Raw genomic sequence first — 8,088 nt, 5'->3', positions numbered from 1 at the left:
ACCTTCAGCAGTTAATGCAAAAACTAAAAACAGGAAATAAAGTTATCATATGTGTCAGGAAGCTTTCAACAAAAAACAAGTAGTGGATAAAATGAAACTCCAAACTGAACTGTTAAAGGGTGCGAGGCCCAGCAGGAAGTCAGGGAGTCCTCCTGTAATAATCTAAACCAAGGCTGAGTCAACAAAATTGCTCAGGGGCCACAGTTAAAGCCAAGAGCTCAGGGGCCGGACATTCAGCAGTTATTGTCTTTAAGTTTGTTTTATGGTTTAAAATCTAGTTTTCTTTAAAAATGAACCCATTGGTGGGCCGAACTGAGTTCATCAGTGAGACTGATTTGGCCCCGGGCCACCAGTTGAATGGTCCTGATCCAGAGCATCCTTGTAAAAGCGATTGCTGATCTCAATGGATTTCTTCCTGGTAAAATAAAGTAAATAAAAATTAATAAAAAAAACAGTAACAGAGCCAGGCTTTTGTTTTTGAAAAGTTTTATTATGAAACTCCAGGTTTAAACCACTTCTTGATTGTACTTTAGTTTTTCTTTTAAGACTTTAAATCATAAATTCTGAGGAAGTTTTATCTCCTGAACGTTTAAGTTCTGACCAGGATGGTCGGATCTCTGGAGGAGGCCACGATGGAACAACAGAACAAAGAAGCTGCTGAATGACTTCACGCAGACTCTCCCACTGGTACATTTTCATCTTTAAATCACTTCTTGGTCTGCTGCCTTCATACATCTCCTCCTATGTCTCTGCGTGAGTGCAGCTACAGCGTGCGCTCTCAGGACATTATTACCTGCAGTGTTCCCTCTGTGAGGACTGAACTAGTCAAAAGGGTCTTCTCCTACTCCGCTCCTGTTTCCTGGAATATCTTACAAAAAGATCTGAAGTTCTCAACCTTGACCTCTCTTGGCTTCAAACATCTGCAAAATTCATGGGAAAAACCAATGCAGACATGTTCCTGTTTTTAGCTTTCTACATCGCCTTACAACCTAGCTGCTTTTTTGTTACATTTTTAATACCATTTTATGTTCACTTGTTATACTCAATTTGTACATATCCTTCATGATTGTCTATTGTTGTCTTTCTTGTCCACTGTTGTCATCACTGTTTGTTAAAATCAGGTCTCTCTTGTAAATGAGTCCCCGAGGCTCAATGGGATTAACCTGTCTAAATAAAGGCTGAATGAATGAATGAGTAATAGAAGAGCCACTAACACACTGAGTCACAGGTTTCCATGGTGATACCCGCCTTTTATGGAACGCAAAAAGGGGTGGAGCTCCACATAGAAGGATAGTTGCCAAATTTTCAATAATGCTCATATTTTTTACAAAAGTTTGAGTTTATACAATACACAATAGTTTTTAAAAGTGGCCCAATACATAAAATATTTGGAAACAAACAAAAAAAAAATTTTTTTTTGTTTCATGTGAATGTCTGTAAAAGGGTTAGAAAGTTTAGACTCATAAACATCCAGTGTAAATTCTGTAAACTCCTCCATGTTAACCAGTGATTATGTAAAAAGTGTTAAAGATGTGAAAACAGCAATTCAGTCTTGGGAAAATCCCATTTAAACTCAGATTGATGGTTCTGTTGGGAAGTCTGATCTGGAGATCCAAACATGACTACCCCAGTATGGGGGAAATTTTAGATTTACAGTATTTATTTTTATTACACTGTGGGAAGAGCAGCAAAACAACATTTGAAACAAAAGAACAGTGGATGAAGTGATTACTGATGCATTTTTACCTTTCATTAGTGTGAAGTTTAAAACATATTTGTTCTGTGGGCGGCTGTGGCTGAGTGGTTATAGCAGTTGCCCTCCAGTGGGAGTGTTGGTAGGTTAGACACTGATCACTGCAATTATAGAAGCCTACAAACACAATTTAAACGTTAAAAAAGTTAGTTTCAATTTCAGCAACTAGCTGAAGTCATAATCACTCAAGCAGCTGAAAAGTTTTGAAGTCATTAATTATTGACGGACTTCAGGTCCAGTTTAGATCCTTATTAGTTGGACTATATTTTCCTTCTATAAGATGTAGCTGTTTTACATGCTGTATGAAAATAACATTAATTATGAATTATATTGTTATTCTAAAGGTATTGAAATAATTTGTGACACAGGTCCAGTTGTGCTTGCTGTTAATCAAATGGTTGTTTTGTCGAATGAGCGCAGTTTCCTGTTTTGGACGCCATCTTAGCTTCTGTGATGTCACAAATGTAAACACTGGGCAGTGTGCACTCTAGTTTTATAGAACTCTATGGTTGGATAAGAGATGGCATTGTCTTGTTTGGGGCTTCAGGACTTTATTGGGTCCTATCGAAGCACTAGTGGCCTTGTAGTGCCTTTTTACAGAAACACAACAACAGAGTAAATTACAAACCATTATATCCCAACAGTTGGGGTCAAGTAAGCTCAGGGTCCGATGCTGGTACTGATGTGTTGGCGGGGGGCACAGTCGGGACCGAAAAGCCAAAGATTTCTCCAACAGTTCAAATCTGCTCAGCCATCTGCAGAGGCTTTTATTGTGAAAATCTAGGATTTGAGTCCAGAGCAGAACTGGAATACAAACAGGAAGTGGATGAGACTTAAGAGCTTTTATTTTGGAGAATTCCAAGCGGCTGGTTCAGTTCCAAGCTTCTGATGGGAAGTTTTTAAAACGTGTTTGATTCAACAAGTCAAACCTTTTTGAGCCCGAACTGGGGCTGAAATCTGAGAACAGGTTCTTTAGGTGCGGGTCCAAACTCTGGTCCCACTCAGGACTGTGCTGAAAACACCATGTGGAGCAGAAGCTCAGCATCCTGGAAACGAGCTGAGTCTCGGATCAGGTGAGAAACCAGCTCACTTGTGTGAACCGGGTCGACTCATTAGATGCTGTCAAGCTGTTGGGTTCTGCGAGAACGTGGTGGTGAGGAAGTTCCCCCGATCAGCCGGGGTGGATCGGGTTTCCGCCGACCAGCCTCCTTAATGACCCCTTTCTGTGACCGACTGTGATCCGGAGCGGCCTCCTTTCACTAAGACCTCCCAGACTCTGGGTCCCTGCAGAACCTGAACCAGCCTCCAATCTGTTGGACATCTGCAACCGGTCTCGCCTTGTCATTAGTCGGCCCAGTCGACCTGTCACGGACACGGCTCCGTCCCAACTTTCCCTCGATCCTGGAGCCCTCTCAGGGGACCCGGACCCCATATTGAGAACCCCCAGGGACAAATTGAAACCCTGCATCGGAGGAAGGTGGTGGTGGGGCGTCTCCAGGGAGGTGTCGGCCTCTTTTTGTTCCAGGAGCAGCTGAGGACTGTCGGACCAGTTCAACTGGTGCCTGAGCTGAAGATACTCCAGAAAACACAAAAGTTCCCCTCTTAGACTGGAACCTGAAGGTTTCATGAAACCAGCTTCAGTGAACTCTGAGAACAGCAGAACCTGGACCAGTCCTGCAGAACCTGGATCGAACCAAACCTATTCTACTACAGAGGCTTGAATATGATATTGGGACTACAGGAACAACTCCAGGACGGTTTAAATCATATTTATTTGATAGATTCCAGTTAGTAAACTCAAAAAGTGAATCTTCTTCATGCACCAAAGTTAGTCATGGAGTTCCTCAGGGTTCAGTGCTTGGACCAATACTCTTTATATATGCTTCCATTAGATGAAGTTATTAAACAGCATGGGATCAATTTCCATTGTTATGCTGATGATACACTGTTATATTTGTCCATGAAGCCCAATGAATCCAATCAGTTACTTAGACTACAAGCATGTCTTAAAGACATAAAGGCCTGGATGACCCTAAATTTTCTGCTTTTAAACTCTGAGGTTGTGGTTTTAGGACTTGAGCATCTTAGGAATACATTTTGTAGTCCTTCCCTTTCTCTGGATGACATTAATTTGACCTCCAGCTCCCATGTTAAAAGCTTTAGTGTAATTTTTGATCAGGATGTCTTTTATCCCCCACAATATAATAGTTATCAGAACTGCTGTCTTTAACATGTGTAATATCACAAAAATTAAAAACATCTTGTCCAAAAATAATGCAGAAAACTGGTCCATGCATTTATCCCATCTAGGCTGAACTATTACAATGGTTTATCTGAATGTCCAAATACTTCTTTAAAAAGTCTGCGGTTGATTCAAAATGCTGCTGCCAGAGTTTTAATAAGAGTTGATGGGAGAGATCACATTTCTATTTTAAATTTTTAGCCCTAGCTCTACCGCTGTCTCTGATCATGTAAATCTTGACTCTCTTGAGCTTTATCTTAAGTAGTCTGTTTCAAATCTCAGGATAGTTTTAGATTCTGACTTTAAGTTTAATAAACAGATTAACTCTGTTCTACAGAAAAGCTTCTTCCAGTTAAGACAGGCAGCTAAGCTTAAGTGCGTGTTGACCAGATCTGACCTTGAAAAAATAGTCCATGCATTCATCACAGCCCGGCTGGACTACTGTAACACACTTTAAGTTGGGGTCAGTCAGGTCTTCCTCTCACGTCTCCAGCTCGTCCAAACTGCTGCAGCTCGGCTCAACAGAAAGGTTTGATCATATTTCACCAGTTTTGTCCTCCCTTCACTTGCTCCCTGTACGTATCAGAACAGATTTAAAAATTCTCCTGTTGACATTTAAATGCATTAATGGCCTCTTATCTCTCTGACCTACTTCAACCTTATGTTGCTTCTTCTGAGATCACCTGACCAGCTGCTTTTGGCTGTTCCAAAAACAAGATTGAAGCTCAGAGGAGATCAGGCTTTTTCAGTCCTTGAGCCTAAGCTCTGGAACTTTCTGCCCCTCCACATCAGACAGGCCACTTCACTTCCTGTTTTTTTAAATCTCTTTTAAAAACACACCTGTTCCCTCAGACTTTTAACACGGTGTGATTTGCTTTACTATTTCATTGTTTTTGTGTTTTATGTTTTTTCTCTTGATACTTTTTATACATTTTTGGTATTTTTTCATAAATTATTGCCATTGATTTTTACTGTTAAGCACTTTGGTAACGGCTGCTGTTTATAAATGTGCTTCATAAATAAAACTGACTTCTCCAGTTTTAGCTTCTCTCCACTGGCTCCCTGTTAAATTCAGAATTGAATTCAAAATCCTACTTCTAACAAACAAACAACAACAACCTAGCTCCATCTTAAATTACAGATCTTCTTTTCATAACGGAGCACTTCACTCTCAGACTGCAGGTTTACTTGTGTTTCCTAGAGTTTCTAAAAGCAGAATGGGAGGAAGATCTTTCAGTTCTCAGGCTCCTCTCTTGTGGAATCAACTTCCAGTTTCTGTCCATGAAGCTGACACGTTGTCCAGTTTTAAGACTGGGATTAAGATTTTCCTTTTTGATAAATCCTATAGTTATGGTTAGCTTGGGTTTCCTGAGTGATCCCTTAGTTATGCTGCTATAGGCTTAGACTGCTGGAGGACAAACTGACCACATGTCCTCACTCTGCTGTTGTCTTTACTTGCTCTACTCTACATGTGCGTATTTGTATTTATTTCTATCTTAACATGTTTTTCTCTTTCTTCCTATAGAAAGTTCACCTGGACCTGTCGTTCTGTGTTTGTTCCTCCTTCTTGTTCCTCTCAAACCCAGCCGGTCGAAGCAGATGGCCACTCGTCCTGAGCCTGGTTTTGCTGGATGGTTCTTCCTGTTAAAGGGAGTTTTTCCTTTCCACTGTCGCCTTTGTGCTCGCTCAGGATGGGAGACTGAGACAAAGATTCAACACAATCTGCTGCTTCCTTAAACAGAGAACTTTTACTAATTGTCTTTTTAATTTATGAAAATGTTTTTGTACAAACACCCTGAGACGACTGCTGTTGTGTATTGGAGCTATAGAAATAAACTGAATTGATCTGAAACCTACAGAACCTGGACTGAATTGTAAATGATATAAAATAAAAAACATCCAAACACAAAAACCAACAAAAAGTCTGTTTTATGGATCAGAACTTTGAAATGACTAAAATCTAACCTAAAACCAGATTTCACTGACTTGTTCTTTAAAATCCTCAAACCCAATGAAGACCCTGCAGTCCTGGAGTGATGCTTGTCGCCCGCCACCTTTCATCAGACGATTCAGAGCCATTTGGGACTTGAACATGTGTCAGACTGACCGAGGCAGAGCTGCGTTGGTGCTGGTTAGGGTCAATCTGTGGCGGCCATCTTTAATCAGGCAGGCTCAGAGTTCATCGGGTGTACATGATCACCCCATGATGACTTTCTAACAGCTACAGTAAAGTCTGCCCACTGGTTCAGGAGATATTTTACCAACAGACAAGCAGCATAGATTGTAACAACTAGTGCCAAAGTTTTAAAAACTGATATTTTGCTAACACAACAAACATACAAAAACCTTTTTTTCCTTTCTTCCATCAGTTGTGGAGGATAAAACTTCCTGCTCTGATTAGCTGTTAGCCTTTAGCTGTGTTAGCTGTTAAAGTTAGCCATTAACTGTTAGCTATTAGCCATTAGCTTTGTTAGCAGTTACCCATTAGTCAATAACCGTTACCTGTTGTCCATTAACTCAACTTGAGATCACTCCGTCTGTAAAAACATTAATCTGTGTGTCTAATTAAATAGTTATCACCCACTGCCAAAAAGTGAATGGTGGGCGATGTGTTTGCCTGTCTGTCAGCAAAATATCTCCTGAAGCAGTGGACAGATTTTAATGAAACTCTCAAAAAGTGATAAGACTCAACCTGATTCAAGACAGTCGCCTCACCTATTCCACTTTAAATGCAAAACGTCTTTACCTCAGTCAGTTTGACAGACGTTCAGGTAGTTTGGTGTGGTAGTAGCTGACGGTCCTCCCCGTCTCGTGGGCTGAAAGGTGGCGGGCGACATGCATTCCTTCAGTTTGTTGGAATCTTTTCCTCTCGTTGTGAACTTTGACAAAAATGATGTCCAGAACAAAAAAGAAGCTGGAACAATGAAGACAGATCAAACTCCTGGAGCTCGGCGATCAGAGTCTCACAATCCTGAGGCCGCAGGTTCGAGTCCGGGTCACTGTGGCGTCCCCTGCAGGAGGGAGCAGCCAAAACAAGAACAATCCAGGTTCGCCCAGTCACAGTGAGTTTATTAACGTTCATCAGGTCTTTTTACAGAGTTCACGACTAAAGACAGACTGAACCACGTTCAGGTAAACAAACGGCGCGTCGTTAAGAGTCAGCAAACTTTAATTATTCTAATTTAATCCAACTCCTGTAAAAATCATAAACTTTGTTTTAAACCAGTTTAATCCTGTTCAGTTACAAGATAATTAATCTAATTAAGACTCTTTTGATCAAACAATTGAACTCATTAACTCAGAAAAGACAAACATTTTGCATCTGGATTAAATCAGATTATCGGCAGTGACAGATTAGAAAACATTTACACTCAACCCAATAAACAGAACAACCGGATCAGAACCAGACTCCTGCAGTTTCAGGAAACTTGTTTCTTCTGGACTCAAAGAACCGTTTTGAACTAAAAACAACAAAAAAACGGAGCGTCACCAAACCCCAGGGCGTCTGGAGCCGGTGGTTTGAGTCCCGGCAGTGGAAAAGAATCAGATCATCCGTCAGCTGCAGATTTAATACGTCTCACAGATGAGAACCGTTCTGGTTCTGCTTCTTAAACTTTGACATTGTAAACATCTGAAAAAGGTCCAATCCACAGCTGAAGCTGGCAGTCTGCAGCTGGGACTGAGATTAAAACAGTGTCTTTAATCCAGATGTAATCTAACATCAGCCTCCCGTTCTGTCTGAGGATCCAGTTTGACACCAAACGGATCAGAAAACCAAAGATGATTTTCAGATTTTCCTCTTCAGAGCAGAACCTCAGCTGTGAAGCACGGCAGTGGAAGTGTCATGATGAAGGGTTTATTTAAAGTTCTACAACTAAAACCACTGAGAACCAGAACCTGAACCTGAACCAGAACCAGAACCTGACATGAAGAAAACCTGTAGATATCTAGAACATCATCAGGAAACCACCTGAAGAATCTGGAGGAAATTCAGGGATCCAGTGTGAGCTGGACCGATCCCTCAGACAGAACCACATCAAGAACTGTCATCCATCAGCTGATAGAATCACATGGACCCACAGAACCTCATGGA

The sequence above is a fragment of the Nematolebias whitei genome, chromosome 6 (assembly GCF_014905685.2).
Source record: "Nematolebias whitei isolate Nwh7 chromosome 6, NemWhi1, whole genome shotgun sequence".
Lineage (NCBI taxonomy): Eukaryota > Metazoa > Chordata > Actinopteri > Cyprinodontiformes > Rivulidae > Nematolebias > Nematolebias whitei.
Note: the sequence above shows the minus strand (reverse complement) of the source record.